At 39.0% G+C, this 27,500-nt stretch overlaps 1 protein-coding gene and 1 long non-coding RNA gene across 3 annotated transcripts in view; both read right to left on the bottom strand.

Annotated features, from left to right (window-relative positions):
• The window catches only part of LOC147008773 (caM kinase-like vesicle-associated protein), a 173,505-nt gene that overhangs the window by 88,245 nt on the left and 57,760 nt on the right, over positions 1 to 27,500 (bottom strand). The gene's annotated exons all lie outside the window — the stretch shown is intronic.
• On the bottom strand, positions 24,902 to 27,301 carry LOC147008774 (uncharacterized). The gene is made up of 3 exons (XR_015053301.1): positions 25,607 to 27,301; positions 25,300 to 25,357; positions 24,902 to 25,066 (listed from the first exon to the last, which is right to left on the bottom strand). It is a non-coding gene; the product is annotated as an uncharacterized LOC147008774 (long non-coding RNA).

Genomic DNA, 27,500 nt, shown 5'->3' with positions numbered 1-27,500 from the left:
TAGTCCGAGAGGGTCACGACTGGATTGTCCGTCCGGTGGGCGACGTGCCGCGATTCGAGTTACGTGGCCGTCCGCACGCCGGCGGGCGCGAAATCCGCAACACTGGTGTCAGGAGTGGGATACAAATTCATCGCCCTCCTCGCGGCACTGGTATCGGAGAACAGGAAAACAGGCTCACCTGTCTCCGGCTAAATTCACGGGAATCGGTCCAGGGGTGAGAGAAGCGACCCCCGATTCCCTCCAAATTACGAGCGAGTTAAATTAACCCTTCACGAGAAGCAAGATGGCGTCTCAAGGCGAGCGGGAGCCGGGGGTATTAGAAATGTATATGTGTAATAATGTGTAGAATCCATGGTCCAGGATGGAATCCCCGAGCAGGAAATGTTGATTGTGCAGGAACACGGACTCGCCCAACTGAACCCAGAGCCCGAAATGGGTGCGGCAGCGGCCGCAGTGTATGACACCTCCCCCCCCTCTCCACCAAAACCCTTCCCCAACCCTTGCCGAAACGGCTCAGCTGAGTGCATCCGACATGGCCCAGCTATGCGCCATGCTGGCGGCAATGAACGAAAAGATGAATGCGAAAATGATCGAAAAAATGGATGCGAATATGAAAAACGAAATGAAAGACATGAACAAGCAAATGAATGAAGTGAAAACGACGATGGATGCGAATACACAACAAATGAACAAAAAGATGGATACAAATACAAATGAAGTGAAAACGACGATGGATGCGAATACACAGCAAATGAGAAAAGAAATGAAAGAACGACGGGGTGAGACGCAGAACATGGGCCGATGCCTGCAGGCGGGCATGAAGGCCGTGACAAAGGAAATAATAGTTGAGACAAGGGAGGTAAAGGGTGAAGAGTTGGCAGAGACACGGGAGATAGAAAAAATAGAGGAAAGACTACACGAGGAAGACGGGGTAAGTGACGCGCACACACACACGGAGGTAGTGGAGGATAATGGGGGTGAGCTCGCGGAGCGTGTGGAGACCCAGTGCGAGCACCTGGATGGCCTCCTCCAGGAACGAGGGGAGGGAGTATGCCCCCTTGAGGCGAGTCACGACCAGGTGAGTTCGGTCGTGCTTTGCGAGGTTGAGGGGAGGAGTGCTGTGGACAGGTGCACGGAGAGCTTGGGGGGTATAGAGGCCCCGGAGATCCTTGTGGGGACACGAATCCCCAGTGTGGTTGTCCCTGTGTGTGTGTTGCAAGGCGTGAGTGCGTCCCCGTGTGTGGAAGCGATCCCGTGTGTGAGTGGTGTGGTGGCGATGGTGCCGGAGTACGTGCTTCCCAGCACGCCGTGTGTGGATGAGGCACCGTGTGTGAGTGAGGCACGGAGTATGGATGAGACACCGCGGGTTAGTGCCCCCGCGTGTGTGGATGAGGCATCGTGTGTGGAAGAGGCCGTGGGTGTGAGTGAAACGGCCAGTGTGGATGAGGAACCGCGGTTGAGTGCCCCCGCGTGTGTGAGTGAGGCACCGCGGGTGAGTGTCCTCGCGTGTGTGAGTGAGGCACGGTGTGTGAGTGAGGCACCGCGGGTGAGTGCCCCCGCGTGTGTGAGTGAGGCCGTGTGTGTGAGTGAGGAACCGCGGGTGAGTGCCCCGCGTGTGTGAGTGAGGCACGGTGTGTGGATGAGGCACAGCGGTTGAGTGCCCCCGCGTGTGTGAGTAGTATGGTTTGTGTGAGTAGTGAGGCACGCGTGAGTGAACGGCCGTATGCAAGGGAGACCGTGTGTGTGAGAGAGCGGTATGAGAGGGAGATGTTGGTTGGCATGCGGGAGCACGCAGCCGCGTCTCCCGGTGTGAGTTTAATGGTGTGGACTGTGTGCGTCGTAACACGCAGGTGTGCGTGGGTTGAATGGCGACGACGGCGACATGTGAGGAAAGAAAGCCGAGTAGCGGCTGTAGTTGTTTCGGGGACCGTGCCGGGTTCACCCAGCAGTGAGCACGCGGTTCGTGCTGTGCAACACACGAGACCGCCACGTGCTCGCTTGCGAGAGTGAAGTCCCGGTCCGGAAACGCACGCGGTGGATTTGCCGATCCCGCGGACGGACAAAGTTTAGGCAGGTAAACGGATTTGGACCGGACGGGTTCTCCACGCGATCGTGTGTGTTAAGCTCCAACGGGCAAAGCACATGTGTTCGCGTGGGGAACCCCTCGAGACGTGGGGCTTGTGTTTTTTTTTATGCGCACGGTGACGTCATGGCTGCACGTGTGGTTGGAATCCGGCAGGAGGGGTATCTCTGCCGGATGGTCCCGTCCAAGGAGGGACGAGGAACACGTGCAGCTGCATGACGTCACGGCCAGGTGCAAAGTGCGCGAGCTCTGAGTTGCCGCGCAGGTGCTGCGCATGAAAAAAAAAAAAGACAGCAAGCCTCACTTTCGGGTGCAAAGGATTCCTGGGCAAGGGGTGGAAGACCCCCGAACCCTGGGCACAGGATGGAAACTAGTTAGGGGGAAGGGTTAGCTTAGCTAGACCGACTCCATGGGGCAGGGGTAAGTCCTCATGGAGTCCGTGGAATGGATTAGTTGGAGGGATTGTAGCCAGATTGAGGTTGGGAAATAAAATGAATTATTTGGAGACAGAGACAGACTTTGGATGTGTAGTGGGGACGTAGTTTAGCTACGTAGAGTTAAAAGGAACGTGCTATAGTTTAAGGGACGACGTGGGAGCACGAGTTAGTTAGGGGAGGTAGTTAGAAGGATGGCAGAGTTCAGCGGTGTGTGTGTTGAAGAGTTGGTGAGTTGTGAGGTGAGTACTTGTTGAGTGAGTGAGGCCAGCGGGTCTGTGTGAGTGGAGCGAATGGGGAATGCATGGTGCGATGAGTGATTGGGGGGAGGAGTGACTCCCACCCAAGGGACCCCGGGGTCAGAGTAAAGTGAGTTAGCTGGGTTAGTCAAATTGAAAAATGGAGGTCGTTTTGTTGTTGGTGGGAAAGTAGGCTCGAAACCCATTTGGAGGGTGCAGGAGCCCTGTTGACGGGCTTGGGAGCGTGGCTGCGAAAGGTGAGTATCGCTGAGTGGGTACCCCGGGCACCAGGCTAGTCGGCCGCGGTAGGCCAAGGGCCCATGGGGGGCCGGGATAGAGTAGTGGGCACGGGTGCGCCTGCTTGGTGCGGGGGCCCGGGGCGCCATTAGCCGCGTGGGCAGTGTTGTGGGCACGGGTGACCCTCGGAAAGGGGCCCGGGAGGCCGGCCTGCCACGTGTGCGTTTCAGGGGAGGTGCCATGGGGGGCACTCCCCGGTGTTAGGGAGCTGGTAGGCTCGGAGGCAGTGTAGTGCCCGGGGGTGCCATAGTGGGAGAATCGGCAGAGGGTCGTGCCTGCCAAAGGGAGCCACGTGTCCCAGCCAGGAGACCGTGTGAGGGCACGGAGAGAAAATTGGGGGGCGAGGCCCGAAATTGTAAGGACACCAACACAGGCGACGGGAATCTGGGTTGTTAGAACCAATAGTTTAAGCGAGAGGCGCTTGTTGAAAGCCCCGGGGTAGTTTAACAGTTAAATGGTTAGGGTAGATTAGGAGATGTACCCCTCCGCACCATCCATCCCCTCGCTGTCGTTGTGGGCCGCTGGACCCACTTTGGTTATAGATCGCCGAACTCTGGGGAGGCCATTCTGAGGCTTCGTTGGGCCTCGACACAGGACGTTAGCTCTCCCTTATTCCCCTCCGGGAAGGGAACATAGGGGTTGGGAGTAGGCTAGGTGATAGGATAGGTTAGCCGAACAAAGACGATAAAGGGGGTTAGGGGACGATTTATAGTGGGGAAGTTAAAGAAAAAAAAAAAATAATAATAAAAAAATAAGTTGGGGCTAAATTGGGGTTTGACAAATTAAGGGAGTGGGTATGTACAGTGAAGGCGATAGGTGGGAGGGAGACAGGTAGGTAGGTCCGAGCCCGCCTTCCAAGTGGCCAGCACCACTGCACTCCCTCCACCAACCTCCACTGAACGGCAAAGGCTGGCCAACTTCATCGGCTGGCCGTGTTTTGCTGCAAGGCAGAGGCCGGCTAACTTCATCGGCAGTTGTTGTTGTGCTGCAAGGCCTGTACCGGCCAGTTCATCTGCTGGCTGTTTGCTTCAAGGCCTGTGCCGGCCAGTTCATCTGCCCGCTATGTTTGCCTGCAGCGGCCTTCTTCTGCGGGCTGTGTTTGCCTGCTCACCTTTGCCATGCCATGCCCACTGCCCATGTTCACCAGCCCCGTTAAATTTTTGCTTTGCCCCCCCCCCCCTGTTCATTGCCATGTGCGCCAGGATCGTAAAGGCAACAGTTTGCAAGCTGCGAGAACTGCCCCGTTGGCAGCTACAACACGGGCCTGCAGTGGCGGCCCGTGCACCGTGTTTGCGTCCATCCATTCATGCATCCATTCGTTGTGCTCATTGCGTGTGCCACTTGAGCTGGCACGGAGACTGCGTTGTGCAGCCCATGCACCGTTGTGGTTCACTGCGTTCATTTCAAAAGGGAAGGCCTTGGACTGCGTGTGAGCAGCCAGCCACGTTCCCTGTCACCTGCATTGTTTTGAGCCAGAGACTGCATGTGGGCAGCCTGGCTCCCTGCTTACTGCTTTCTTTTGCAGAGTTCAATGATCCTGGGCCATGGTTTCGTGAAAAATTTGTAAGTTAAGGTTAAGATGTACTGTAAATATGAGTGCGCCCCCGGCATGTATGTCTTAGCGCCGGCAATTTTATTTAAGTCGTCCGTGTGAGTGAGTTTGTTTAGATAGTTACGCAGCCCTCAGGTTATTTATTTTGGGGACACGAATACCATGAATGTCGCACTCAGGGATCCGTAGGTAAAATGTACTAGGGGAAAACTACACATGATGGCACACGAAAATTTGACGACTCGGGACGAGTCTGTAAAAAGGGAAGGGGGTAGTGTTGTGGTTACCAAATTCGCAAACCACCATTCAGGTCCCTTAGGTGAGGTATCTCGGCAAGTATATGTGTAGTTAGGCCCAAACCCGTTGTCTAGTGGGAATACATGTCATTTATACGTGCTGCGACTCTTCAGGATAGCCGTTTTTCTTTTACTATCTTTATTTTGGACCAACCGCCATGATTACCAACACAACCACAACATCAACCACCAACCACAACGCCGCTTCACCACAACCGCCACGACCTTCACGTCACACCTCGCAACCGTAGCATCGCCACCGTTCTTGCCCCGCTGTGGGTACCGGTGTTGGACTCGTGCAGGGCGCACGTTGAACAGCGTGTACAAAATCACGGATTTTGTGCTTCAAAAACGGATCAAAAACGACACACGCCCACTTTTTGCCGTCCAATCGGTGAGCGAGGGGCGATTTGGCCCCGCCTCCAGAACGATCGATATATGCAAATTTGTGGATCAAAAAGCCTTCACGCCCACTTTTTCTCGGGCCAATGGGGAGCGAGGTGAAAGGTCAAAGGGAGGGGGTCAAAGGCGAAGCTATGGGGGGATAAAAGGACCGTGTTCGTCAGTCAGAGCAGTGTGGAAGTCTGGAGCCCGAAGCCTGCAGTAGCTGGAGAAGCTGAAGAGAGTCGCGAAGGGGAGAGTCGATCGGAGAGTCCAACGAGGAGAGCCCAAAGAGGAGTCCAGAGTCGGAGAGTCCAGAGGCGGAGAGGCCGCAGCGGCGAAGGCAGACGAGGGGGTGCTCGCGACGGTGCCGGGAGCTGCACGCCCGAGGAAGGCCGGCAGCGCGACCTGGCCGAGGTGGAGACGCACACCAGGGATAATAAAGATCCTCTATACCCCGAGCATCAGCAACCCCCTCCTGTTTCCCCCCCCCGCGCTGAGATAGTGCGACCAAGGGGGCCCCTTTCCCACCCCCTGCCAGGCACTGTCCGCGAGGCCCGCGGAGTGAGGTGCCATCGCCGCTCCGCGTCTCATCACCAGACGGGTAGGCGCGACCCGGTCTCGGCCTCAGGCCCGCCTCATCCTTGAGGGTATTTCTTTTCCTTGGTTTTGGGTATGTGTTGTCGGCGCCGTCTGTGAAGTAGAATTGTATAAGTGTTGCCGTGTGCTCGGTAGTCGGTATTAGCTCTGCGCTGTGTTTTCACTTTTATATTTGCTTTTTGTGTAAATGGAATTGTGTTTTCTTTTTTTTGTGTGCATTTGGTGGAATTGTATTTGTGTGCTTCCCGTGTGCCGCGAATAAATGTGCTTTATTGTTGAACTGTTCTCCCGCTTCGCTTCGTCTTTTCCTCCATTGAATCCTCATCTTGCTTCACGTAAAGGGTTGGTAGTGGGCTGAATACGCCCGATAATTAATCGAACCGTCGAGGTCGACGATAACACCGCTCGGTTATTCTGATAGTACGGAACGGGTCGCTTAAGTGGCCCGTGTCCGAAGTCGACCTGCGGCGAGGTGCGATCGCCCGGTCTACCCTCCGCGTGGGTACTTAGGTAGGTCGAATTTGGCGAGCAACCCTATCCCACGCGGGGGCTGATTGGCTCGATCGCGGTGAGACCGAAAGGTCCACCCGTGATTGGTTCCCGGCGTTAGTCCGAGAGGGTCACGACTGGATTGTCCGTCCGGTGGGCGACGTGCCGCGATTCGAGTTACGTGGCCGTCCGCACGCCGGCGGGCGCGAAATCCGCAACAATATATATATATTTATATATCTATAAAAATATATATCTAAATATATATATATATATATATATATAAATATATCTAAATATATATATATATATATATATATATATATATATAAATATATATATATATATATATATATAAATATATATATATATATATATAAATATATATATATATATATATATATAAATATATATATAAATATATATATAAATATATATATATATATATATAAATATATATATATATATATATATATATATAAATATATATATATATATATATATATATATAAATATATATATATATATATATATATATATAAATATATATATATATATATATATATATATATATATATATAAATATATATATATATATATATATATATATAAATATATATATAAATATATATAAATATATATATAAATATATATATAAATATATATATATATATATATATATATATAAATATTTATATATATAAATATATATATATATATAAAAATATATATATATAAATATATATATATATATATATATACATATATATATATATATATATATATATATATATATATATATATATACATATATATTGTTGCGGGCCGGGGGTCGGGTGAGAAGACCAAGAGGTGGGGGAAGCTATCTCGGCTCCCACCAGACTCCCCAGGATTGTAGGCCGTTGCACACGGATAATTCCGTGACACGGCGGGTCGCTTAACCGACCGTGGACGCCAATAACTCAACCGCCTGACAATAACTCAATCGGAAGCCCGAGTCGACAATTGTTCCCGTCTATGGGTTAATCGGGTTACCTAATTAATCACGTGATTTAATTACTGGGGAACACGCCCTCGGTACGCGTTGTCCGAACTGGATCACTCCACCGGATCGGATACAGCCGAGCGACACTGCCAAGGACGTACCGGCTAAAATGAACGGATCGTTGGGAATAAAGTTCCGGCTAAACTAGGATTCGGACCATGCTGGATCAATGGAAGAAAAGACAAAAACGGGCAGGGAACATTACTAATAATAATTTATTAACAATGGGCGAGGAATCGTATGTGACACGATCAAGGTTTATTGGAGTGTGTTGGCAGAGTTAGGGGAGAGAGAGGTGTGGTGCAGCAAATAAACAAGCAACTTACAAAAGCGGACACAGAGCAGACTTAATGCAAAAATATAAACAATAATTACTGGAGGGGGAGCACTCGGTCGAGTGCAAAACGTCTGCCACCAATACTGCTACGTCAGTCAAGTGAACCTGATATCCTATTCATTCAATTTGATGTCAACAGTGCTCACAGAGTTATAGTTTGCAACTTTACCTTTTACTTTTAACTTTTACATACTCAATTCATTCTTCATAACTAGATTCCTTAAGACAGAAATTGATTTTGCGTGGGTATATCCACCTGAAGTTCCAAAATCATCCGCAATTATAATTTTGGCATGTTTTTGGTTGGAAATCACTTATAACATGTGGAAATGCAAAAAAAAAAAAAAAAAAAATTTTTTTAATTTTGTTGAAGAAAAAGTTGCAAATTTTTTTTTTCTCCAACAATTTTTTTTTGGGGGCGGGGGTTGGAAATCACTTAAAACATGTAGAAATGCAAAAAAAAAAAATTCAATTTTTTTTTCAAATTGACCACCATAGTGGCCATATTGGATTTTGGACTAAGTCCAAAATCTAATGGCATGATCCTTGGACCAGACCAAATCCCCCCACCAAGTTTCGTTGAAATCCGTCGAAGAGTTTTTCTGTAATACTGTTCACAGACAAACAAACAAACGAACAAACAGAAAGGGGTGAAAACAGTAAAGGCCCAATCACACCTTGACGTTTTTGCCAGCTTTTGCCGATTTTTGGAAAATTTGTGTAAAACGCTGGTACACGTCGAATACGTTATGGGTAAGTTTTGATAACATTGAGAGCATGCTGAAAAACACTGGATACGTCGTAGTACGCTGGCTTTAAACGTTGTACTTTTCAGTTGTCCTCAAGTTTTCCATGCTTGAAATTTTAAGACTTATGCCAGCGTATGACTCACATGTTCCACATAACGCTGGCCATTAGTTGTAGGCACGTTACGCGATCGTTGACACACATCGACACACGTTACTTGTGAGTTACTCATAAGTCGAAACACGTCGAGGTAATGTTTAGCGTACCCGAAACTTATTTTTAACCTATGAGTTACATGTTGTACTCACGTTACACGATCGGTGACACACAGACACACGTGACTTGTAAGGTGCTCATAAGTCGAAACACATCAAGGGAATGGTTCGCGTCAGTGTTCCAGACTCCCTGGTTTTTTTTTTTTTGGTTTTTTTTTTTCTTCCTTCCTTCGGTATGATGGTGATTTTGACACTTCGATTTCTAGTGTGGTTATAATATAATATAATTAATAGACTGCCGCTCAACGATTTAAATCTTAATCGCACTGTACACTGAACACCGTCATACCGAAGAAAAAAAAAAAACCGGGAGTCTGGAACACTGACGCTAACCATTACCTTGATGTGTTTCGACTTATGAGCACCTTACAAGTAACGTGTGTCGATGTGTGTCAATGATTGCATATCGTGCGTACAACTTATTCCCATCGCATGCGGAGCGTGTGTCATACGGCAAGTACGTCGTAAAATTTTCAACATGTTCAAAATTACAAGACGTACTCCACTTACTACGATGTATGATAGCGTACTTTAGCGTTCTATTCACGCAAGTAGGGAAAGAATACTGGTTCTGGCTCACTTTTCCCCATGTAAATGAATGGGGGATTTTCAGCCATGAAATTTTTCTTTTTTTTCCCCTAAAAAATAAATCCCCTTTTTAGCCCAAGGTATATTTATTTGTCTCCCCTTTTAACCTGGAGCCTGGTGTTGGCTTAGTTGTTAGGGTGGCGGCTTGGGATCCCAGGGTCCTGAGTTCAAATCCCGTTGGCTGCTGAATTAACACCAGGGGGTTGACTCAGCCTGCCATCCTTCCGAGGTCGGCGAAATGAGTGCCAGTGTACTGGTCCCGGTGTATGCCCCGGTTAGAATAGGTGTACCATATCCCTGTGTGTCGTAAGAGGCGACCAGGGTTGGTGTCAGGAAGGGCATCCGGCCATAAAACATTGCCTCAAGAAAAAGCCAAACCCCTGCACAGCAGGGAAAAATGGCTGTAAAAATGGCCATTTTTTTATTTCCCCTTTTAACCTAGGGGCTCTCTATTCAAATAGCCCATACAACAAGATAAAGATTTGTTAAAGGTGATTCTAAAGAAATATCTGAAACGTCTAAGCCTCGGGGCACTCTTTATCAAATAACCAATGCATATTGTTTAGCTCACTCATTGAACCTATAAACATTTGTTCATTTTCAAATTCCTTCAATAGTTTAATTTTCTTTGCACAATAATCCCCATCTAAAATATTGAAAAACAAAACATTTGAATCTTTATATTTTTTAAGATACCCCTTTTGTGCCATTACGAAATGATAAACTTCTCTTAATGATCGCATCTGACCACCTCCTGAGTTGCATATCATTTTGATATTGTAGTAAATTATTTTTCCATTGTTCAATTGATAACCATCAAATTTTTCAGTCCATTCAAACATATTTATTATTTTCTTTACATCCTCTAACTTATTGGTTTTTAAATTGATTCGCATATTTGTTTTATTTACCTTTGTTTTAGATATTTTTTCAATAAGACTTATTTGATATTTTTCACATTCATTATGTTTTCCATTTATATACCAAGACTGAGATTTTCTCCACTCTTTAGTTTGACTAATACTTGGTTCGACCATTTATATATTGTGAAAAACGCGGCGGAAGCCCTTAAAAACCCTAACCCATCTTCCCATCGTTAAAACTTGTGTCCATATGGAACACAATCTATTCTATTCACTCTATCATACAATACCCATATGGAACACAATCTATTTTATACACTCTATCATACAATATCCATATGGAACACAATCTATTCCATTATCTAAAATAAATCTCTTATCATCAAAGGCTCCTAATGCCTTTTTATTTACTTCTTCACTATATATCTCATGTTTATAACTTCTTATTGTATTCATTTTCCTATATTCTTCTTTCTTATTCATCAAACAATTATAATAATTTCTAAAAGTTATTGATTTCTTTATTACATATTTCTTTATTCCCTTTAACCTTTTATCAATCTGATCACCATACTTATAAGCATATGCCTTTGCTCTCAATCCAATAAACTCACTCATTACTTTTCCACCCAACTCATCCTTAAACTTGCCAATAACCTTTTCATTCTTTTTTGAAAATAACTCACTCTTCTTACTAAAATTACTTGTATCATATACTCCAATGTTTTTCTTCATATCCTTATAAACATCGTCAGTTTTTATATCTAGAATAAAACTATCGGTGTCCATATACAACAATGAAGCATTTTCACCATACTCTTTCTTTAAATCATTATACAAATAATCATACATCAATATCTTTGATAAATCAAGAACTGCTGTTCCAATATAAATTGGTTTATCCATGACAATACTTTCCTTTTTCATATGAATAGCAGAAAAGTTCTCTGAAAAAACCTCTTCTCTCTCAAAACTTGGTTTATTTATCAATCTAGAAGCTTCTTTCCAAGATGTTGCAAATCTAATGTTTTGCCTGTTTCTAACATTCTCCATTGTCTTTCCAAAGACAGCATTATTCATCAATTTATAGAATTCCCCTTCAAATTTTACTTTTGTATTTGTTCTCATATCTGTATTGAATTTAATATACTTTTTCATCCAAGGACTTTGTTTAAATTTTAAAACTCTATGAATTTTAGCTACTCTCAACCCAGCAGATAAATATTGTCTCAAGTTCCTTTGATGCAAAACATATCCCTCTTTATCATAGAATGTTGTTAATAACTTTTCTGTTGATTTGCCTTTAATATTAAAACTTTTATGATAATCACTGAACCATTCTTTCTTTGGGGTTTCTTTCTCACATGCAAAAGGAAGGTCTTTATGCTTATTATGAAGATCACTCGGGTACTTCAAATCAACTTCAAAATAATAACCTTCTTCTTTGCCATTCAATTTCTCTTGAGAAGAAATAACAATATTCATCAAAGCCTTTTCATAATCCTTTTCTTCCACCCACTCTAATTTACCATAAGGCAGAGATTGAGACATTGCCCATCCATACAAATTATTAGCATCAAAGTACATCAAATAATTACTATCTTTTTCACTCTCATAATTTGGAAGATATTTATTATTTGCTTTAGCATATCTTTTTGAACATACTTGTGATATTCCACCTCTCTTAGACTTCTCAATCATCAAAAGCATATCTACATCACTGACTAAATCTATATCTTGTTTTGTCATTTTCAACATTGCACTCCAAGCTAAACCAGGAGCTGTGAAATAGTGGGCAGGATCTAATCCATAACAATTTTTATTATGACAGATTGATCTAAAAGCTTCAAACACATCAGCTAACAATAAAACATCTGTTTTTAGATACAAATTATGATATTCTCCAAGGTTCTTTATCTTAAATAATTTCCAAATTTCTTGTGCGTGTTTATATTCCTTATCACTTATCTCTTCTTCATAAAGGTTATTATAGAAACTTTCTTTTGAAGGAAGTTGTGTTTCTTTAAATCTCATAAATGAATCCATATAACCATAAGGATAAATTCCCTTACTTGTAAGAATTTTCTCTTTACTTTGAATTTCATTCCTTGTTTCAATTTCCTCTCTAGTTAGAATTCCCTCTTTAATCAGAATTTCATCTATAATCAGAATTTCCTCTTTAGTTAGAATTTCATTCTTTGTTCGAATTTTCTGTATAATTAGAATTTCATCTTCAGTAAGAATTTCTTCATTCATTTCCTCATTAATTAGAATTTCCTCTTTACTTTGAATTCTCTCTTTAATCTGAATTTCCTCTTTAGTTAGAATTTCCTCTTTTGGAAAGAATGAATTAAGATTTGGAAAAGAGCCCGTGGAGCTTAGATTTGATGCGAGGTTGGCTAGTGGTGTTCCCATAAACTTGTAAGAATCAAGAAACCTTATACGAGTTATAGGTTTTGTGAATATCATTTTTGTAAATGAAATATACTTTTGACTTGTGTTTGTTATGGCAGAAATATTCCCTGGTGTTTTTGAAAGTTCATTTATAAATAGATGTGTGTCATAGTTGGCGCTGTTGTGAAGAAAGACTGGAATAAAAGAAGGTAATTTATAATTAAGATTACAACAGGAATGAGCGGGACCTCTATATTTACCTGTAAGATGACAATGATCCCTAACTTTAGACTCCTCAATTTCCTCCTCACAAATATGACAGATATTGTTCTTTCTAAATTCTAATTTTTCTTCTATGGTTAATTTCATCGGTTCATTTGTTTCTTTCATTAATTTACTTAGTCTTATACAATCCTTTTCTAATCGTTTTACAAACTCTTGTGAAGCATTTTTTCCACTATACTGTTCAAGTTTATTCTACTTTTCTCCAACAGATGATTTGATATAATAACAGAAACCACAAGGAATATGTTTTTGATATTTATTTGTATATGGTTCTTTTGGATTAGGAGAAGCAGTATTTATCTTTTTAAGGATACACTCAAAATCAGCGTATATCACAAATGGGTGCATGATAGATTTATTATAATCTTCAAAAGAAATCTTTTCACCAGGTTTAAGCATTGTAATTACAGCTGATTTATGATTACTACAATATTTTGAATGTTGTTCTAATCGTTCTTTTGTATGAAATGAATTAAGACATCGCTTACAAGGATATATTTTGTTTGCTGTTCTGAATACCTGAGAAGAGATTAATCTTGATAAATTATTGATGTATGTGTAATGTGAATTATTTCCAACACTAAAATATAAAAGATCAATGTGTGTTTCTTCATTTTTATAGTTGTTTGAAATTTTTAATATTTGAACTTTGTTTGTATCCGTTAATCCATATACATTAATAGAAAGATTATTCTTTTTCTCAAATTTAGGAATATCTGTTAGTGGCATTGGGAAATTAAAATCTTTAATGTCCAAGGTATTCTCATATTTCATATATTGTTTTACTCTTTCTGAATTACATTTTGGTGGATGTAAGTGAGCAAGAACAGACCAGAGAAAACATTTATTATCATTATTCTTAATATTAACAACTGCCTTCTTTCGTTTTATTTCTTTTGGTAATTCAATATAAGAAGAAGCTTTAAGAGGGTTTGATTTTAGAATGTGTACATCTAAAAAGATGATTTTTTTAATATTGAATCCACTTCCTACCACTGTATTATCAACATCCTCCTCTTGTCTTGATAGTTCTTCATAAACCCCACTATTCAAAAAATCTTGAAATGATGTTATAAAATGAAGATCTGTCCTCATATAAGGAGTTTGTTCTTCATCTTGTCTTTTCATATTCATTTTCACTCCCATATAAAACTTTAAAGTTTTCATTTCTTTTAATGTTTTTTAATAAATTTTTCAACATCAGGTTTCACTATTTCAATTGATTCAACTATTGATGATGGACCGGGTTCTCCAAATTGAAAAATCCTTATTTTTATATGCCCTTTAAATGCCCCATCAGTGTTTTCAATATAATAGTCTCCCTTTACTTTAAACTCATTTTTCTTGTGTTTTTGTGATTGAAGATGCCTATTATAACTACTCTTCAAAACATCCTTTGAGCAGGTATCACAATGTTTTCTTTCCAACTCAAGAGGGGATATTTTGTGAAATAGATTAAATGTGTGTTTGTTGGTTCGGAGGTGTTTTCTATAATGTTTATATTCGTGATTACAAACATCGCAGTATGTTGTATTCACCATATTTATATAATAAAACTTTGCTTAAACTAAAAATTTCTTGATGAAAATTTCGTTTATTTTACAGGTGAATCTGTGCTTAAACTAAAATTTTCTTGATGAAAATTTCGTTTATTTTACAGGTGAATCTGTGCTTAAACTAAAATTTTCTTGGTGAAAATTTCGTTTATTTTACAGGTGAATCTGTGCTTAAACTAAAATTTTCTTGATGAAAATTTCGTTTATTTTACAGGTGAATCTGTGCTTAAACTAAAATTTTCTTGATGAAAATTTCGTTTATTTTACAGGTGAATCTGTGCTTAAAACCATTTTATCCTCCAACTTTTTCACTTAATAAATACAATGTTTCAAGACACAAAAGACAAGTTTCAATCAATCTCTTCATTTGTTAAAGATACTGAGAAATATGTCAAGGATGTAAAATTGAACAAAGATAAATATAACAACTATTGGATAAAAACAATTATGGTGGATATGATGAGTTCTTCAATTTACTTCAGTGGAAGGGCTTTTAGTATACCTGGAAGAACATCAATTAAGGTATCTCTAACAAAAGTTTCTCCTCTCCTTCTGGCAATATATTCAAAACTAGAAAAAGCAATGAAACAAGAAAAGGTATCAAAAAATAAAAACCTTATGGATGAAGCTTTAGAAAGAAAAGATAAGACCATCTGTAATATGCAAGGAGAAATTTGTATTTTTTTCAACAACCCTGAAGATATAAATCCTGATGAAATAAAGGATGTTAATATATCAGGTGAAATGACATTTCGTTCAATTGTAGTTAAGGATCATTTTAAAATTACCTTTAATATAAAAAATGTAGCAGTTGAATCTGTTAATGAAAAAATGTATATCGATATCGATGGTAATGTTTTTTCTACTAATTAAATGAGCCAATATTCAACTGAAGATTTTGAAGATTATGAGAGTGATTATGATACCGAGAGTTTGCATTCAAACGATAGTTATGACACCGAGAGTTTGTGTTCAAATGATAGTTATGAAAGTATAGATGATTCTGAAAGTATCGAAGATGATATCGAAGATGAATTTCAGTTTAAGTAAAGTTTTACTTTATAAATATGAATAGTTTACTCGATTTTGAGCCTCTTGAATTCCATGATTCTCCATATGACAAATTTGAGAATTGTCCTGCGTGTGAAAGACGGGGATTAAACACAGAGTCAAAAGCCTATAAACAATGTATATTCTGTGATTATCTTCTAATTAATGATAATCAAAAATATAAAAAGGAAAATAATTCTTTTAGATTTACACCAAAAATGAATTACTTTACAAGATTGATTCGAGAAATGAATGTAAAGAACGAGGGTGAGAACACACCTTTCCTTACAAGGGAAGAAACTGAACGTATTAGAGAAATGTTCAAAGGATTGTTGTTATATCTTATTCATGGATGTGATTTTCAGGGAAATATCAACACAAGATATTGCATAAATAAAATAATGGATTATCTTGAAATTAAACCTGAACTTAGGATAAAATATAGAATTTCGAAAAAAGCCAAGAATAAATTAAATAACCTGTTTTCCAAATATATAAATGAATGATTTTTTACCTATTTGGGAAAATAAGATAAAATTTGACAACCATAAAAATCTCCCAAATTCATTAAGATGCCTCATAGTTGGTTCAAGTGGATGTGGAAAAACCTGCTTACTTTTAAAGATGCTCCTCACTCCCAACTTTTTAGATTATGATAATTTAATAATTTTCACAAAGTCGAGTTTTCAACCAGAGTATCAACTACTCTCACAAGGTTTTAATGCTGGTCTTCAAAAAGAAGATATAATCGGTTTATTTAAACTTCAAAAAAACCTAAATGATTTTAACATTGAAGATATAATACAACTATTTTGTGATACACAGAGATGTAAAAAGAAATCAAAACCGATAACTTGTATTCTGAGTGATAATACGGATGATATACCGTCTCCCCAAGATTTGGATAAATCCAAAAAGAACCTCGTTATCTTTGATGATTGTGTTAATGAGAGAAACCAAACGGTAATGGACAGCTACTACACAAGAGGGAGACATTCTTCTTGTAATTGTATTTATCTTAGTCAATCGTACTTTCAGCTTCCTCGTCGTTCCATCAGAAACAATGCTAATACTTTTATTTTATTCAAGTTAAATTCAATAGATATAAACAATTTTTGGAGAGACAATTGTTCTACATTATGTAGTAAAAAGGAATTTGGGGATTACATGAAACACACGACTGAAAAATATAAATATATTGTTGTGAAACAAGATGAGATATTAAATGATATTTTTCAATAAATAAATGGATGCGAAAGAAAGAGCAAGAAGATTTAGGGAACATCAAGAGTTGGTTTCAAAAGTTGTAAAACAGCAGGAAGACATAAAGAAGAAACGCAGACAGAAACTAACGGGCGAAGAAGCATTTGAAAGAAAACAAGAGAAATTTTTTAAACCACTTTTAAAAACTTCCCAAGGAAAAATGAAAGATGTTTCCACAGTTCCCACGGTAGAATATACTCCTAAAAAACTTCAAATGTTAAAAGATTTCAGTCAAATGACGGAGGAAGAATTAGAGCATTTAGGAGAATTAGAATATGATGATGAAGGTTTATTTCAACAACTGGAAGAGATTAATCGACCCCCTGATTATATTGTGAATGCTCTTCAAAACAATGAATATTCAGCGGATTCAAAAACCAAAGCAGGACTCATTCCAACAGAACAATCAGCAATATTTCATCTTGTTCAAGAAAAGGTATTGATATTTAATGATGAATTAAGGTTCTTGGGTTCTGCTCAGAGCCTTGTTAAACTAACTCCAAGATTAATGTTTCTTCTCACAAAAGATGGAAGACAAGGTTCAACTGTGAGGGATGAATCAAAGTATATTGATAAACCATTGGATATGGAAAATAATGATGATAGAGTATATATTGATCTGCTGAACACTCTAAATTATAAGGTTATTCTTTCTGGTAAAAGTAGGAAGAATGAGAAGGAGAAACACATTATTCAGGCTTTAAGTATCCTTGGTTCAGGTGTTAGTTTTCTTCCAAATGACCCATCGCAATTAGTTAATAGACTGTTATTGTTGTTAGGCAGTAAGAAGGCTGGAAATAACAATTGTTTTAATGAAGCATCAGCCATTTTAGACCAGTTGATGAACATGAAAATAATTAATAAATATCAATATAAAGACATTTTATCTCATATTAAATAAGATGAGAAGCACAATCCTTAGTTTCAATTTCACAACAAGCGACCACACATCTTCATTCCCATACCCACTACAACTTGACACAACAAAAGAATATGAGGCATCTTTATTGTCCATGGAAACTTATAATACCTTATTTAATATAACCGAGAAAAATGACAAGTTTAGTTATAATCCAGGAAGTGGATACAAAACGATAACAGTCTCACCCGGAGCATATGAGATTTCTCAAATATCTTCCGAAATTGCTCGTCTTATGAAAGAACAGGGTGATGAACCAAAAAATATTGTTATAAACATTCAAAAACATACTTCAAAATCAACGATTAAAGTTAAAAATAACTACAAGGTTGATTTCACAATTGATAATTCATTTAGAGAGTTATTGGGTTTCTCCTCAAAAAGATTGAAACTAATGGGACGTTTTACAGTGATAATGTCATTCAAATATCCTCAGGAATAAATTCGGTGTTAATTCACTGTGATTTGATTGATGGTGCTTATAATGATGGGAAAAAAACAAATACAATATTTTCATTCAGCGCATACTCAACCCCAATTGGTTATAAATTCAATATGGAACCCAAAAATTTGGTTTATCTACCTGTGTCAGGAAAAACCATACACAGAGTAAATTTTAGGATAACCGACCAAGATAATCGTGTGATTTCTTTTAATGGAGAAGTTATATCCATCAGAATTCACCTACGTGAAGTTTTCCAATAAATAAATACGATGGTTATTTTGAGGAAACACGAGTTGGGAAAATATAAAATAATTACAGGGGATGGGATGTTCCTTTCCCCATACTACAAGGGTGAAGGTATGTATCTTGGTAGAGGATACTATAAACCTAAGAGACAAAGGGGTGTTGGACATCAATTTAGAGGAGATGGGATAATTGATACTCTCATGGGTATTGGTTCAACTATTCTTAAACATAAAGATCTAATTGGTTCAACTGCTTCTGCTGTGGGAAATGTAGCAGGTGCCGTAAAGAGTATAAAAGATGCCCAGAAGGAATCTCATAAATTACAAGCAATAAAAGAAATTAAGAAAGGCAAAACTCAGTTGTCCCCCCAAGAACGACAGAAAATAATTCAAATACTTGGATCAGGGTTTCAAAAGTTTTAACATCTTTTTTTCCTAAATAAATACAAGTATGGAAGCAATTGATAGTATCTATGATTTGGATGATACTATTATTATCTCAAACTCCACTAAAAAGAAGATTACTTCAAGGTAAATGCAATAACTGGAACAGACTGGAATACGAATGGTACAAAAAGTTTTGAAATAAATAATCAACAAACCTATTTGAATCTCTCCGAAAGTTTCTTGTTGTGTAAATTTAAATTCACTAAGGCTGGGAATAACACAAACGCCACACTTGTAAATGATTTCTTCTGGAAAATGTTTGATAGTGTGCGTTTGTATATTGGAACACAAGAAGTTGAAGCGGTTGATTATGTCTCTGCTGTATCTGAAATGATAAAATTTACACTCTATACATTCAGTGATAGAATGGGAAAGGGGTCTGTCGAAGGTTTTATTCCTGATATGTCAACGGGAACAAACACAGACCCTGGGTATACTCAAAGGAAAGGAATGTATAATGATGATACAAAAGCAGAAAATAGTTTTACTGTGGCAGTTCCTCTTAAAGGTATATTTGGATTTTGTGATCATGATAAAGTTCTGTATGGCCTTAAAATTAGATTTCAACTACAAAGGAATGATAATGAAAATCGATTGCTTTTTGGTGTTGGTAGTGCTTTTGGTGATCAGAATAAATTTGTAATTGAGGAAATGAGTTGGTATATCAGTGAATATACTCCTAATCTTAAAACAGAAGAGATGTTGAATCGAAGACTTAACTCAAAGAAACCACTCAGTGTATCATACCTCAAAAGAAGATGTCAACACGTTAAACTCAATCAAACTACTTACACGTGGAATTTGGGTGTTCTGGAAGGAAAGCCACGATATCTGTGGATCATTTTTAAAAAGCCAGATGGTGATACTGCGACTGATAAGAATAATGCATTGAGTGATAATGCTAAGGTGAAACAACTTCGCGTTTCTCTAGATGGAACATTTTACCCACGAGATAGATTGGAAATTAATTGGGAAAAAAATGATTTTGCTGAAGCATACAAGTCTTACCAAAAGGTGTGTGAAAGTAATGGAAATAAAGAACCTATTTTGGATATGACAGCATTTAAAAGTTTGTATACAATCTATGCGTTTGACCTGAGCGCTCAAAAGGAAACTATAAAGTCTAATCGAGTGGATACTTCCCTATACATTGAAAGAGGAGAGAGTGAAGAAGTTGATACATATTGTTTGCTTTTGGAAGAAACAGAATTGCAGATTAATACAGATAATGGTGTGATGATTAGTCTCACATAATTTTTTGTTAAATAAATGAGTGGCAAAGTACCAACTGGGGTATATGTTAATCAAATCAATCTTCATAAACTATCATCTTGTGTTCAAAATCAAAAGCCTTGTACGATTAACGTTAATACAATTCAGAGAAAAGGAGCAGTAAGAATTGATGTTTTTCTCACAAGAGAACAGGTTAAAATCTTGAATGACACTGGCTCACTTAAAATTAAAATGACAAAACCAATGTTGAAAAAATATTCAATAAGAGAGACGAGTGGAGGATTTCTCCCATTTCTAATTCCTTTATTTGCTGGTTTAAGTGCGGTTGGAGCATTGACGGGTGGTATTTCAACAGCGGTGAAAACTGCCAACGAAAGGAAGGCTCAACTCCAGGCTCAAAAAGAATTGGAAAGACATAACAAAGAGTTGGAGAAACAAATTAGTGGAAGTGGTGTAATTGTCGATTTTGCTGAAAAACTTGAAGGTCTGCCTGATAAAGCGAGATTGCTAGTTGGAGATATGCTTTCTTCTATAGCACAAGCAGGTGTAAAATTAACGAAAAGAGGTAATGGATTATATCTTTCTAATAAATAAATGAGCATTGATGAGTGGTTGAAAGAATTTGGAAAGAATACAACATCAAATTTACAACTTGTCAAATATTGTAAGAAATTAAAAATTCATAATGTGGTTATTTGTATGAGAGATGAATTAACAAATGTGCCGAAACATACAAAGAATATTATTATGAACTTAGAAGATAATAATGGGAACGGTTCTCATTGGGTTTGTATTTTTAATAGTCAAGACAAATATTATTTTGATAGTTTTGGTCTTCCACCACCTGTTGAAGTCATAAAATTCTTACAGAATGGTGTTTATCAAACATTTCAAGTCCAAGAATTAAATTCCAAGTGTTGTGGCCAATTATGCCTATATGTGTTATTTCAACTCAACAAAAATAAAAAATTTTATGATATTATTTTTAATCTAATATAAATGACTTATGTTGGTAAAGATGGTTCTATCTTTGGTGTATCTCAAGAACTGGATATTGATTTATCAAATTATTACACAAAGGCACAGGCTGAACGACATAAATATAATATAACCAAAAATATTAACATGAAAAATGCTTATAAATTAAAAAATTATCCAAGCCCGACTGACGCGAATGACTTGGTGAGATTAAGCGATTTATCACAATATATATCCTTAAATAAAACAGCCGTGTATTCCAAAGATACAGAAGTGTTGATATTATCTCCAGGTCATACAGAATTCACAGTTCGAATTAAAATAAATTTTTATAAAGAAGGGCGTATCGTTTGTATGAGAATAGAACAATGGGGGTATGATATGAATGATTTAGGGTATAATTGGTCATTTAAAATTAACCTCGAAGACCTGGAACAATTAAATCAGTCTCGTAAGGAAGAATATTATCCACTTGGTATCGAGAATGAGTTTTGTGGGGCTACGATTAGTAAACAACAAATAAAATAATTTAATAAGGGTAAATATAATAATGGTTTTGCCCTTGTTTATCTCATGAAAACAGAAAAAACAGGATTATATATAATAAGTAAGGAAATACAAAATGATTTAACTATGGGAAGATGGGGAGGTGTTTCGTGCCATAATATTGTTCTAACATATATTTCTAATACATAAATGACAGCAAGAAGGCTTCAAGAAAATTATCATTTCTGTGTCCAAGCATACCTTCAAGAAAAGGGTATTCGGTATTTTAATAAATATGTTCTACAACATAAGAATGAGGTATTTTCAATAAAAGATTGGCATTATGCTGATGTTGATAAACCGACAACTTTAGATTTAATTAGAATGTTAAATAATGAAAAAATTATAAAGTTAAGAAAAGGTAAGGCTCTTTTAGAAATTCAAAAGAAATTTTATTGGTTTCCTGTTGTAAAAAAATTATTTTGGATACAGGAATAACAAGAAATCCTGATGAATATATGTATAATATTCTATGGGGTGTAAGCGATTCAAGGATAGTAAGGGATGAGGAAGGAGTTGAAGAAGAGAGGGAAGAGGAGGAAAAGGAGAAGAGGGAGAAGAAAGAGAAGGAGGAAAAAGAGAAGAGAGAGAAGGAGGAGAGGGAGAAGAGAGAGAGGGAGGAAAGAGAGAAGAGAGAGAGGGAGGAGAGAGAGAAGAGAGAGAGGGAGGAGAGGGAGAAGAAAGAGAAGGAGAGGGAGAAGAAAGAGAAGGAGAGGGAGGAGAGGGAGAAGAAAGAGAAGGAGGAAAAAGAGAAGAGAGAGAAGGAGGAGAGGGAGGAAAGAGCGAGACAAAATAAATATCAAAATATGGAAACCAGTGAGATTAAAAAAAGATTAAGGGTATTACAGAAAATAACTCAACCCACCGAGGAGGAAAAGAAAGAATTGACAAGTCTATTTGCAATACTTTCGACAAGACTATTAGCATCGACAAGATATGGATTTTAATTCAAGTTTTTCATTTTTTTTCTTAAATAAATGGAGGAGAGAGTGAAGGCATTTCGAAGGATTCTTTATGTTTTAAAAATTAAGATTCAAATGTGCATGTTGGAAACTAAAAAGGTTTTTGCACTCTGCAGGAATTTTTCTCATAAATAAATGAGTTATTGTCTCAAATGTAAAAAGAAAACTAATACTAAAAATATTTCATATATTAAAAGTAAAAATAACAGGGTTATACAAAAAGGTATATGTTCGGTGTGTGGTTCAAAAAAATCAATTTATCTCCCAACACAAACTAGGAGGAGATATCCAAAAGTTTTTATCAGGAAGTAAATTTACAACTACTGGAATACCAGGGGAATTACATCTTCCAGGGTATTCTTTCTGTGGCCCAGGCACAAACTTGGATAAAAGATTAGATGAGGCAGACAATCCTAAATCCTGGAGTAAGCCTATCAATAGAGTTGATGAAGTGTGCATGAGACACGATATTGATTATGGGAATACCACAACGTTGCAAGAAAAGCATGAAGCCGATAGAGAAATGTTGTATAATTTGTCTCTGATACAAAATCCAACCTTGAGAGAAAAAGTTGATCGGTTCATTGTGAAGAAGATGATCAGTGCTAAATTGAAACTTGGACTTGGAAATTCAAAAAACTTATAGGCTCTAATGATGCCATTAAGACTGAAGAGCAATTAGCTGATGAATTACATAAACCAATATTCACAAAGTTTCAGAGAAGGAAAGTTTATTCCAAGGAAGTTGATTATATCTGGTCTGCTGATTTGATTGAACTCAATAATGATAAGGGGTACAAGTATGCTTTAACCGTTATTGATTTGAGGAGTAGATATGTGTGGGTTGTCCCTTTAAAAAACAAAACAGGTAATACTCTTATGTTAGCTTTTCAACAGATATTTAATAAAAGTAAGAGAAAACCTAAAAAATTGTGGACTGATGAGGGTAGAGAGTTTTATAACAAGACATTTATGAATTTTCTAAAAAATAACAGTATTACATTATACAGTACCTTTAATGAAGGGAAGGCAGTTGTTGTTGAACGTTTTAATCGTACCTTAAAAGAGAGACTATATAAAAAATTCACACAACTCGGTTCACAACAATGGTCATCTTTTATTCAGGATATTGTGGATAAGTATAATGACACGATTCACACGGCAACAAATATGAAACCATCAGAAACATTTACAAAATTAAAATATGAAAAAGAGATTAATGTCAGAAAACCTAAGTTCAAAGTTGGTGATATCGTAAGAATATATCGGTGGAAATCTCATTTTGAAAAAGGTTATACGAAAAGATGGACCAACGAGCTTTTTAAAATTGTTGATGTAATAGATACGGTTCCTTGGACTTATAAGATATATGATTTGGAAGGGGAAGAGATTTTAGGTTCATTTTATTCACAGGAATTACAAAAGACAAAGATAAATTGAAATTTTTTGACTCCGCCCCTTTTTGGCTCCACCCACACAAGCCCCCGCCCACACAAGCCCCGCCCACACAAACCCCACACAAACCCCACCACACACCCCCACAAGCTCCAATACATTGAAATTTTTGACTACGCCCCTTTTTGACGCCGCCCACACACGCCCCTCCCAGCGTAGCCCCGCCCACACAAAACCCACACAAACGCCACACAAACTCCACACAACCTCCACACAAAAACTCCACACAAGCTCCACACACACAAACCCCACACAAGCTCCACCCATATTCATCATATTCACATAATTAGTGATTAGTTAATTAGTTCCCCACACACACAACATGTTTATTTAATTAAAAAATTATCCACCCATCCACACAAGCTCCACTCATCCACCCATCCCCCCATCTCTCCACCCATCCATTTATCCACACAAACCTCATCCACATAAGCCTCATCCACATTCACCCCTCCCACACAAGCTCCACCCACATAAACCCCTGCCCATATAAACCCTGCCCACATAAACCCCTCCCACATAAGCCCTGCCTACACAAGCTCCACACAAAAACTCCACACACATAAACCCCTCCCTCACAAGCTCCACCCACATAAACCCCCGCCCACACAAGCCCCACCCACACAAGCCCCACCCACACACACACCCCGCCCACACAAGCCCCTCCCACACACACCCCACCCACACAAGCCCCCACCAAAGCCCCGCCCACACAAGCCTCACCCACACAAGCCCCACCCCCCCTCATCCCCCCTGTGCGCCCCCACCTTTGACCCACCACCTCCCTCATCCCACCCCCCACCCTTCCCCACACACACACATGGGGAGGGGAGGGATGGGATGAGGGGGTGATGGGTCATTGGGGGAGCGCACCTACCCCCCCCCCCATCTCTTTTACATCTCTTTTATTCTTTTCTTGTAATTCAGAATCAAGTAATTGTAAACAAAACAAATATAATTTATTAATATTGAAAATATTAAATATTCATTTGCGAGAATGTACAATCTTTCCCAGCAATCTTCTTCAGATGCCTTGTGATTTCGAAACTCAGACACCATATTCTGTTTTGAAACAAAAAGTGGATAATAATTAGGTTCTATAAAGATAATTACATGGTAATATGAATAAGCCTCGTTGACCACTGAATTAACACACCAGGAGCCTGTCATCCTTTCAAGGTCAATAAAATGAATTCCAGTGTACTGACAAAACCACGTCCAAACTAATGATGCAACCAACATAAGGCGACATTCTAAAGAGAGAGTGATATTAATAATAATTCAGAAATATTTACCTCCAGAAAATCATGTGTTGTACAAGATTGCTTCAACAGCTGATGTTGTGCGATAGTGCTGAAAAAAAAAAAAAAAATAAGTCAAGGGTATAGATGAAGAGACAGACAAGGAAAGCAACACACACACACACACACGCACACACACACACATACACACACACATAGACACACACACACGTGCCTCACCATTGGTTTAATTCATTCGAGATCAGAGACCAGTCATTATAAATCATTGGCCTCTTCAATAAGAGCAGAGAGAGGTAGGTAGAAAGACAGACAGAGAGAGAGGCACACACACGTGTCTCACCATTGGTTTAATTCCTTCGAGATGAGAGGACGTGATAAGACTTCATGCCACTCATTGAAAATGTCTTTCAATTCTCTTCTAAAATCATTGATCTCTTCAATAAGAGTATTAATTTCATGAACCACGTCGTGATATGTGAACTCAATTTCTTCCAATGCCCTGTCAGGGAAAAAAAAATATATATATCAGAATTATCATGATTTAATTAATAATCATTTGCTTCATCGTTCAAAGAGAAAAGCATACACAAACTTACCAACTCTGTAGTGGGCTGTTGGCTTCATCGGAAGAAATATCGTCCATGCCTCAGTTGTAAAAATGAAAATCCCGTCTGGCAGAAACTTTGTCTGGCGAACCGCTTATAAAGCAACGATGAGGAGATTGCTTAATCATTGGGTGTGGGCACAGGAAATGACAAGCTTCTCTTAATGATCTCATCTGGCCACCGCCCGAGTTGCAAATCGTTTTTGGACATAAACCACGCCATAAAAGTTTTGATTCAAATGTTTTCAGTTCGTGTTCTGAGATAAAATATAAACACGAGACCTTGTCTCACAGAATAGTTCCTATTTTTTCACAGCATGACAGTCCAAAACCACTTCCTCATTCACACAGCACGGCCGTGTCAAAAAAACACTTCCTCATTTTCACGGCATGAACTGAAAACATTTGAAACAAAACTTTTTTTCTGGCATGGTTTATGTACAAAAATGATTTGCAACTCGGGCGGTGGCCAGATGAGATCATTAAGAGAAGTTTATCATTTCGTAATGGCACAAAAGGGGTATCTTAAAAAATATAAAGATTCAAATGTTTTGTTTTTCAATATTTTAGATGGGGATTATTGTGCAAAGAAAATTAAACTATTGAAGGAATTTGAGAATGAACAAATGTTTATAGGTTCAATGAGTGAGCTAAACAATATGCATTGGTTATTTGATAAAGAGTGCCCCGAGGCTTAGACGTTTCAGATATTTCTTTAGAATCACCTTTAACAAATCTTTATCTTGTTGTATGGGCTATTTGAATAGAGAGCCCCTAGGTTAAAAGGGGAAATAAAAAAATGGCCATTTTTACAGCCATTTTTCCCTGCTGTGCAGGGGTTTGGCTTTTTCTTGAGGCAATGTTTTATGGCCGGATGCCCTTCCTGACACCAACCCTGGTCGCCTCTTACGACACACAGGGATATGGTACACCTATTCTAACCGGGGCATACACCGGGACCAGTACACTGGCACTCATTTCGCCGACCTCGGAAGGATGGCAGGCTGAGTCAACCCCCTGGTGTTAATTCAGCAGCCAACGGGATTTGAACTCAGGACCCTGGGATCCCAAGCCGCCACCCTAACAACTAAGCCAACACCAGGCTCCAGGTTAAAAGGGGAGACAAATAAATATACCTTGGGCTAAAAAGGGGATTTATTTTTTAGGGGAAAAAAAAGAAAAATTTCATGGCTGAAAATCCCCCATTCATTTACATGGGGAAAAGTGAGCCAGAACCAGTATTCTTTCCCTACTCACGCATACCAAACTTACCCATACCGTATTCGACGTGCGCCAGCGTTTTAGACAAATTTTTCAGAGGTCGGCATACGCTGGCAAGATCGCCAAGGTGTGACTGCGATGTTGACACTTCCATTTCTGCGGCGGTTATGATTTGAATCGTTGTGCGGCAGCCTTTTCATAACCTACGCCACGTCATCGTCGGCGATGCGTGCAGCGCGCTATGCATAAGTTAGACTATCGTTAGGCATTGGTTGTGAAGGTCGACAACAGGTTCAGCATTCGTTGGTATAAGTTATCTATAACACAACGAAACGTTCTGTGTCCGATACTAATATGTTATGCATAAGACCAAGTCGTTATGAATACGTCCGAATCTTTAAAAAAAATC

Source organism: Eptatretus burgeri, chromosome 18, assembly GCF_056783735.1.
Source record: "Eptatretus burgeri isolate ZD-2024b chromosome 18, Ebu_testis_v1, whole genome shotgun sequence".
Lineage (NCBI taxonomy): Eukaryota > Metazoa > Chordata > Myxini > Myxiniformes > Myxinidae > Eptatretus > Eptatretus burgeri.
This window is presented reverse-complemented; position numbering and strand designations above follow the sequence as displayed.